General features: G+C 46.2%; 1 non-coding gene across 1 annotated transcript; it reads right to left on the bottom strand.

Moving 5' to 3' along the window:
* Window positions 1–7,490: 7,490 nt before the first annotated feature.
* On the bottom strand, window positions 7,491–7,572 carry TRNAS-GCU. The gene has a single exon. It is a non-coding gene; the product is annotated as a tRNA-Ser (tRNA).
* Window positions 7,573–7,822: the final 250 nt, after the last annotated feature.

The raw sequence follows: 7,822 nt of genomic DNA, 5'->3' as shown, positions 1-7,822 counted from the left end.
TTCTGGCAATTCTGCACAGCACCCCCACTACTAATCCTTATTGTCTAGGCCTCTAACAAATTCTCTGAAATTGTGACACTGAAAAGCACATAAAAACCATAAAGTTTTTATCTGGCATCTAAAGATACAGACAGGGGCCTGAAAAATCCACCTAGGCAGTGTGATTCACCAGCATACGTATTTGAGACAAAATCTGCAGTGATGCCAGCACACCAGCAGAAGCTACGCACACATAGACTCCTGACCAAAGCTATCGCCACTTGTCAATCCAGGACAATGCCAGTTTCAAGTGTACTCCTGTACTGTGAACTATTGGAATTCATTTTGTTAGTTTGGGCCCAGTTTTACGATCTGTTAGGGTCATCTTAAGTCCTGATTCTGTCTCCTGAGGCATTAGCTACCCCTCCCAGTTTGGTGTCATCTGCAAATCCCCTCAATTCCTTCAGCCAAGTTGTTTATAAATGGTCCCCTCAATTTCTACATTCCAGTCATGAGTCTCATCCCACCAGGTTTCAGTAATGCCTATTAGGTCATATTTGCCATCCTCTATTAAGAGCTTAGATTCATCTTGCTTGTTTCTCATTCTCTGTGCATTAGTATAAAGACAACTGAGACCATAAGCCATCCCCTCCAACTGCTTCCTTCTTTAGTTTCCTGTTCTTTAGGTTTCTGGAGCACCACCTCAGTTCCCTGTGTATCAATGAAGGTATTATCTCTAGTATCTGTCGTCTGTGATATTGTCTCCCTCCCTCTCAGTATTTAGTTTAAAGTTGTCCTTATTGGGTTCCCTGGGCCTCCTGCCACCACTCCCAGCCTGTACCTAGCAGCTGAATAAAGGGAAGAACTTGTCCACAGACCACAAAACGATCTCCTTCTTCTTCTTGAAAACCAAAGTTTACCCCAAAGTTGAAAATGAAAGAAGGAAATAGGGAAGAACAGAATCTGTCTCATTGACTCTTGGTTTACACCAGGGTGAGTCACAAAGCAGATACTGTACTTCTGATTTCCTAAGAATATAAGGAGATTGCTGATTGAACAGGCAAATGGCCCAATAGTGGCCAAACTGCTGTCTGTGGAAATAAGCCCACAAGCAAGACGCAAGTGCAACAGCACTCTTCCTACCAGTGATTCCTAGAACCTGGTATTCGGAGGTATACCGTCTCCTCTAATGACAGAGGTAGAGCTTGGTCATTGTGACTAGCAGCTATTGGTAGTCTGATCCTCCATGAATTCCTCTAATCCAAGTTGGTAGCCATCACTACCTCTTGCGGGAGCAAATTACGCTGTGTGAACAAGCACTTGCTTTTCCCTGGATATCCACAAGTTTTAGCATTACTCCAAGATGAAAGGCAGAGTGAGAATCGTGACCACAAAGCCAAACACACAGAACCTCCGAGGCAGCTAGAGTTCAGCTGAGTTAAGGGGGAGAGGAGAGGTGAGTGGGGAATTATCCTTCAGAGTTACTCCAAATTTACACGCCCCAAAATGGAATGATTGCAAAGAGGTCCGGATTCATTCCAGAGCAGAAAGAGGTAGTAGAGGCGAAATCCCAGGATTTCAACTGAGTGAAGAAGGGGGAGGTAACTACAGGAGAAACTCGAAAAATTAGAATATCGTGGAAAAGTCCATTATGTAAGCAATTGTTTTCATTAGCTACTGGAGTTTAATATATGAGATAGACTCAGGACATGTAAAGCGAGATATGTCAAGCCTTTGCTTGTTATAATTGTGATGATTATGGCGCACAGCTGAGGAAAACCCTCAAGCTGAAATTGTTTATTTGGGGTTCCCATCAGCTGTACGCCATAATCATCACAATTATAGCAAATAAAGGCTTGAAATATCTCGCTTTGCATGTCATGAGTCTATCTCATATATTAGTTTCACCTTTTAAGCTGAATTACTGAAAGAAATGAACCTTTCCACAATATTCTAATCTTTTGAGTTTCACCTGTAGTTTAGGAGACCTCATATTAGTTGTTCCCTGGTGAACAAGCACAGTGAAAGTCAATTGCACTGATGGTCACTAAGTGTTACTCCAGTTTTAAAATAAAAGGAGCCAGACAGTTGGGCTATGTACACACTGGTAGATGGCCATCTTTCATGGATGCTTTAGCAGAGATTCCTGCATTGCATGGGGTTGGACTAGATGACCCTTGGGGTCCCTTCCAACTCTATGATTCTATGAAAACACAGTGAGGTCATTCCCTCTCGCTGCATTTCAAGTTGCTTTTGAACGCTGCTGTGCACACCAGACTGGGAAGGGGGCAGGTATGTCTTCACCTAGAGCGCACTAGCAGATCGGCTTCCCCCCAGCCCTGCAAACCACCATGCCATGAACTCCTAATTCATGAAGCTGTCACCTGGCCGTGTGCTGTCCTCTGTTCATGTGCAATTGCTGCCTCAAACGTACAGACCTTAGCTTAACCGCAAAGCAAACGTGGCCTACGTTTTCAGATCAGATGGAAGCTGGTTGGAGGGGAAACGCATTGAACGGCTGCAGCTAACATCATGTGTACATGACTTCCAACACCAGTGGTGGGAACAACACACTGAAGCCAAAACATGCACACAGCCTTCCTGGCTCCAGCAGAATTACACCTGGTTCACACAAGGATAAGGAGTTGGTGGGGCAGAGGTTTAACAGGGGAGGATCTCCTCCCACCCCCCACCCCCAGTTTACAGCAGGGTGAAAAAAATCAGCCCCCATAGAGCGCTCTTCTTTATTTACAGCAGGAATACACGAGGAGAGTCCATTTAGCTACATGATTATTCCAACGGAGCACAACTTGATCAAACCTAGAGAAAGCTGAAGTTCTACTGCTCAGTATCCCTTCTGCTGGGTAGATATTGGGCTCCTGAATCAAACCCAATTTTTCTGCTGCTAGAAAGGCACTGGAATTGTCTTTGTCACAGTACGATCTCTTCTCCAATTAAGTTATTTTGCTTTGTAACCAAAGACTCCTAATGTGCTGAACTACAGTACTACAGTGGTACCTCAGGTTACCTACGCTTCAGGTTACAGACTCCGCTAACCCAGAAATAACGCTTCAGGTTAAGAACTTTGCTTCAGGATAAGAACAGAAATCATGCTCTGGCACCGCAGTGGCAGCGAGAGGTCCCATTAGCTAAAGTGGTGCTTCAGGTTAAGAACAGTTTCAGGTTAAGAACGGACCTCCGGAACGAATTAAGTACGTAACCAGAGGTACCACTGTACTTGGGGTTGTGGGGTTTGTTCGTTTTTGTTGGTTTAATTTTATTATAGGGGTTTTCTTCTTTTTTTCATTTTTCTGATTTTCTCTTGATCCGTGTGTGCTTGTCTTTCATGAAATTTCAATAACCAATTTATCACTTTAGTAATCTTTTAAAGTCTTTTTACTTTTTCTGGACAAATTTGTGTGTGTGTTTGTGTTTAAAAAGGCAAGATAATCTGGCAACTCTGTGTGTATTCAAAAGCACTCTTTTTGATGACATCACATATTCCTGCCTTTTTATAACTCTCTGAACTGTATTTTCTCCGTGGCTGCAACCAAAGTCTGTCCTGTCATTGTGTTCGTTTAATGGGTTCTTCTCTCATTTGAAAAATCAAACTGCTCGGATGAATCATTCAAAATTGAGAACACATGAAGCAGGCAGCTTTGTAAATAAACCATTGAAATTGGCAAGTGTGGGGGAAGAAGGGAGAGAAACACTCATTCTTTAACCCTGGATATATTTTATTGCCCATACCCTGTTGCCTACTTTAATTTTGGGGAGGGGAGGAGAAGACCCTTTCACTGCTATGTTCCTTTTTAGTTGGCCAAATTTATTCCAGCCCTGCAGTTTTCCCACTGCTCCAGATTTCTGGAGAGGGTGGGGGGCGTTCCTATTGCTGTAAGACTTTTCACACTCCCAGTTCCAAAGTAGGCTCCCTTGGGAAGCGGCTTAAGAAAACACATGTAATCCAGCCAGCAATAAGACACGTTTCACTTGAATTTTAAGCCTGCGATGGGAGAAGACAAAGGATTCCCCAGATAGTGAATGTGGAATTGGTCCCTATGGTAAGGTTACCAGACGTCCCTGTTTCCTGGGGACAATCCCCGGATTTACACAGCAGACCATCGACGTTGAAAAATGTCCCCGGATTCGTTGGGGAAAAAAATCTGGTAACCTTACCCTATGGGGCAGAGTCTTTTCCAGCTGAAGGACCATGATGTCTCCTCTTGGGAAATATTGGGGGGGCCACATGTGAGTGGTGGGTGGAGCCAGAAACAGAAGTGGGAGGGCCAATGGATGTTTGAACAGCCATGCAAAGGAGAGATGCTTCCACAGACACATACACAAACACACGTGTGCGCACAGACGGCCCTCCGCCCAGGCGAGCAAAAGGCATAATTGCAGCTGAAGGACAGATTCCGGCCAGGCAAAAGCACCTGAGGAGTGTGTGCAGCAAGAATGGTGAGGGGTGGGTGTCTCCTGGGGAGGGGGTGTGGCCTATTATGGAGCGGGGCCAGAGGTGTGAAGGACCACGTAGGACCACAGATTCCCTACCACCTTTAAAAAGAACATTCTAGGTGTTGCTCTGAGCCTATGTAATTGGAAGACTGGATCCCAGCCAGCCTCTAGTCCTTCCTGGAGAAGATGGAGAGGTAATTCCTTCTACCACTTCCAATCTACCCTGGGACCAGATCCGTTTCTCCAAAGGAGATTCTCCCAAGCCTACGGAACTAAGAGGAACCAGCTACACCCACCCCTCCACATGGTTGCCAGGGAGTGGGTGGGGTGACGAAAGGCGCAGAAAATCCTGAACAGGATCTGCCCCCTCAAACTGCTGGCATTGATGTTCCAATGAGCAATGAAAGCCCCCCGCATCTTAGGAGAAGATTTCCAAAAGGTTGGGTTGCCTCTCCCCACTGGGACCCTTTTCTCTCCTAAATAAGAACACCTTTGTTAGGCCGTGTTTAAAATTAAATAAAAACCCTTTGTTAAGCCCACCCTCCCAGAAACTCCCTCCTACGAGAAAGATCCATTACCCTTCAGTTCCAGGCTGCCTCCGGAGCATTTCCACGCCAGATTGGCTCGACCATCCACAACGCAGGAAAAAAAACCAACGAAATATCTGCAAGGCTTTGGGAACTTCACATCTCCGACTCACTTGAGTTCTCAGAGAAAAGCCAGAAATCCAGAGGCGGACTTGCACACACACGCACACACACAAAAGAAAAAAAAAGCAATCCAGCTTCCAGAGTGGGAGAAAACCGTCCTCTTCCCTTCTCTCTGTTGTTACAGGATGGTTACAACAGCTGCATTCTGCAAGCCTGCCGCAAACTGAGTCCTCGCCAGCCGTCTCTGCCTGTGGACCTCCAGAGAGAGCTTGCCCGTAAAAAGAATCAAACCGCTCCTTGTTTCTGAGTTGGCCGCTGGAAAAAAAAAAAAGAAAGAAAGGGAGGGGAGGAAAAAGAAGAGCTGGTCCTCCTCTCCTCTTGTTGGAACGGTCTGATGAGAGGGTGCCGGGTGGCACAAAAGCAGGAAGGGAAGAGTTGGGATTGGCAGATGCCTTTGCACACAGGAGGAAACCAAGAGAGAGAGAGAGAGAGAGAGAGACAGAGCATAGCACGCCTTTTTTTCCTCATTCATTGGGAAGGGAAGGGAGTGGCTGTCGGAAAGGTGGGAGACAAGCACAGAGGGCTTATTCAGGGAGCTGGCTTGCTGGAAAGAAGCAAGAGGACCTATGGGGTTTGATTCTGCAAGAAGAAGCAGCGAGGACCACCAGTTTGGATGGCTGTGAAAGATGGTGAAGGGAAAACGTGGATCAGGCTATCCGTGGCTCCTGGCCACGATGGCTGTGTTCTACCTGCATGGTGCCTCTGAATTACAGAGAGAGGTATCTGACCGGCTGCCACAAGAACAGGATGCTGAATTAGATGGGCCATTGGGCTGATCTTGCAGGGCTCTCGATTCCCTCAAGCGTTCCTTAAAGGTTCTGGAAGCCAAGCCTTATGAGGAACGCTTGAGGGAGCTGGGTATGTTTAGCCTGCTAAAGAGGAGACTGAGAGAAGATGCGATAGCCATCTTCAATTGTCACATGGAAGACGGAGCAAACTTGTTTTCTCCTGCTCTGGAGACTCGAACCAATGGATCTAAGTTACAAGAAAAGAGATTCCAACTCAACATCAGGAATAACCTTCTGACCACAAGAGTTGTTTGACAGTGGAACGGACTTCCACGGGAGGTTGTGGACTCTCGTTCCTTGGAGGTTTTTAAGTAGAGGCTGGATAGCCATCTGTCATGGATGCTTCAGCTGAGATTCCTGCATTGCAGGGGGTTGGACTAGATGACCCTCAGGGTCCCTTCCAAATGTACAATTCTATGATTCTTGTGTTTAGATGGGCCAGAATGATGCAAAACGTTGGCATGGGTGGAGATTTGGCTAAGGTATGCCAACTCATTGCAGCATACACCAATGGTTTATTTAAGAGAGCGCCACCCATATCAGGTTAAGGCTTGCTCTCTTCTCCCGGGGTTAAAATGCAGTGTGCCAAATAATGACTGCAAAAAGAATCCATTGTTATTACAAGCAGAAACCTGCAAACACACACACACACACACACACACACACACACACACAGGTTAACAATTTTGGGAACTCAATTCCTTTCAACAGTGGCATATCTAGTTATTACATTTTTGCAACCCCAACCTTCTGCCACAGAGCTCAGCGTGGACTACAAGATTCCCCTGCCCCCAAGTTAAGCCACACAACACCCCTGCGAGGTAGGTTAGGTTGGCCACTGGAGGAGATTGGGTCAAAACGCTTCTGGCTGTGGAAGATCGATCATGCAAGATATATGTCTAGTGTAAACTGTTTAAGTTGCTCCACCTTAGGGTGTAGGGACCATTGGTCTAAAAATAATTCAGCATGTTTTGTATATACACCATTTAATATATTTACATGCGCACTAGTTGGTTAATATGTACTGTGAACTGAGGCGCAAGTCAAACCGTTGGTTCACCCAACCTAACACTGCCAAGACTGACTGGCATTGGCTCCATGGTTTCAGCCAGGAGTCTTCTAGCAGCCATTTTAATTACCCACAATGCCCCTGACGTAGCACCAACCCCAGGCACTGTGGGAAATTAAAATGGACGCCAATTGCTGCTACCTGCCACTACCTGATAAGCCCACAGCGGGAAGGGGAGACACAGCTTTGCCACCCCTTAAAAAAAAAAAAAAAACCTGTAACAAGTGAACACACCGTGTTTATTAGAACAGTCATTCCTGGGCTTTGTTAAACCATAGCTGTGGTACTCCAGATCTTGTTGGCCTACAACTCCCATCATCCCCTGTTCTCTGGCCACACTGCCTGGGGCTGATTGGAGATGTGGTGTCCCAAGAGCCCCAGGAAGACCATGGGGGTCCCCAGGCACTTTGGCTGCAATCCAGAGAGCCCAGCAGATCTCAGTCACTCTCTGGAGCTTCGGCCCTTTCCCTCCCCCAAAAAGTTCCACAACGACGAAGGTGGGATTCGAACCCACGCGTGCAGAGCACAATGGATTAGCAGTCCATCGCCTTAACCACTCGGCCACCTCGTCCTTCCTGGCCTTTCTGTGCACAACATACACCTCATTTGCTGACAGCAGGATCTACACCCCCCTTTTTTTAAAGCTTTCATTTCTTAAATCAGAAATACAGTTTTCAAGGGAAAGGATTTAAAAATACCTTTTAAAAAAACTGCTCTGTGTGCAGAAACAGGCTCCTGCATGCATAGTTACTGTTTCTTTGCACAAGAGGGTTGCGCAAAAACCTTATTACATAAGAGGGGGAGGGAATCAAATGTAGCCA

This window comes from Lacerta agilis, chromosome 14, assembly GCF_009819535.1.
Source record: "Lacerta agilis isolate rLacAgi1 chromosome 14, rLacAgi1.pri, whole genome shotgun sequence".
Classification (NCBI taxonomy): domain Eukaryota; kingdom Metazoa; phylum Chordata; class Lepidosauria; order Squamata; family Lacertidae; genus Lacerta; species Lacerta agilis.
The sequence above is the reverse complement of the archived record's forward strand: the minus strand, read 5'-3'. Positions and strand labels throughout refer to the sequence as shown.